This window comes from Grammomys surdaster, unplaced genomic scaffold (genome assembly GCF_004785775.1).
Source record: "Grammomys surdaster isolate TR1022 unplaced genomic scaffold, NIH_TR_1.0 126086, whole genome shotgun sequence".
Classification (NCBI taxonomy): Eukaryota; Metazoa; Chordata; class Mammalia; order Rodentia; family Muridae; genus Grammomys; species Grammomys surdaster.
Window position 1 is genome coordinate 2,708,657 of NW_021620894.1, and position 1,806 is coordinate 2,710,462.

Consider the following 1,806-nt stretch of genomic DNA (forward strand, 5'->3'; position numbering starts at 1 on the left):
TTACATTAACAAATAATTTAGTATGAAAGTAGTCTGTAACAAAACATTCACTTCATCCATCCATATTGATTTTTAAATATAGAAAACACCTATCCTAATCTCTGATTATTAGTTTTGTCAAGAACACCTTGTATGTCTTTGATAATGTCTGAATATTTTAATGTGGAAGCAAAATGAAATATACTTGTGTTTATTCTAACAATTACCATTTATTAAAATACAGTATTTAAATGAAGTTAGGGAAATGAAGTCAAATGAGGTAAATAAAAACATATGGCTTCCCTAGTTTTCTGTTTTCCCTTTCTGATAGATCACATAAGCTAATTCTTTGTGTTTATATTCTTACAATTTTCCTTAAATTTTGAAAATTTTAAGTACCTTGCCTTAAAAAGTCTAGAACTCTAACAAAGAGAGCACTCACTTCCTTGTTTTTAATTCAGAAGAGCAAATAACTTTAGATGATATCAAATACGTGACAATCGGTGAGGAATGGGAATTTCTCATTGTTGACAGTTTTCCTCGCAGTTAATACCTTTGAGATAGAATTCTTCTGAGAGGTCATTATTTACTTCTTGTTTTGTTTTAAATGAGGCTGTGATTATCTCTAACATATGGAAATGTCATATCAACCAACATTTGCAGAGGAACAAATGACTGAGGCGAGAGCTTAATCAGACATCAAGATCCTTGGAGCGATCCCTTCCTCACATGATGGAACACAATTTTCTACCCAGTGAAATGGAGAATAAAAACCTCCAACAATGAACTTCCAGAGAAGCAGGGGTAAGTATGCACTCCTATCCTTGTTCTTTAAAACCTTAAAGTCTTCTGCTGCACTATCTCTCCTGGTACACACGAATGTGCATGGTTGTTTATCTATCTATACCCATGCTCATTCTAGAGACCTCAGTCTCTGGTAAAAAGTCTTCCTCCCCCATGTGCTCACCAGTTCAGATTCGCATCAGATATGTGATTGGTCAGCCATTTTAAACACTATCAGTGTAAAGTTGGTGTCCCACCCTTTCATAAACTTCTTAAGGATTGGTTTTTAACTCAGTGTTACATTTCTGTGAACAATTTTATTGAGCACAGTTTTTGACACATGATACATACCAATCACTATTCAGATCTGCAATGTGGAACAACAGAAAAGCTGCTGACTAACTTATGCAGGACATCCCAGAGATAAACTCAACATATTTTAAAGTAAACAGTGTGGGCATATATGAAGCTCATACTGTGATCCAGAAATTGTGTGCCAATTAATTTAATTTTTATTTGTTGGGTATTTAAATTACTGGTTTGCTGTGTGAACAGAAGAATAGAATAACTTTTCCTGTGGTCATACAGTAAATAAGATACTGAGAAAATATTTAAAATTAAACTTTCTAATCTAATATTAGCATTATCAAGTCACAAATTACTGAAGTTAAAGGAGGTCTTAAAGGTGATTTAACATGTCTAATGCTGCATTCTTGAATTATAGCTAAATACTGGTTATAAAAAATAAAAGCACTCTGACACTGTTGGCCTTAAGGAAATTAAATTGTGTCTGACTATTGGGAGACCTTTTGGGTTTAGAAACAACATACTTCTGTCCATGACGTCAAGTCACTAATTTTACCTTAAACTTTTGGAGACAAATATAGTGAGAACGAATCTTTTTAAATAGGCCGATAAGTTGAATGTTAAGATACACATATCATGTGATATGTGGATTTTAACTATGTTGACAAATTACTCTCTATTATTTTAGACATTCTTCAACTAACAAGAGCTGTTGACTTATTTTCTGAAATTATCCTT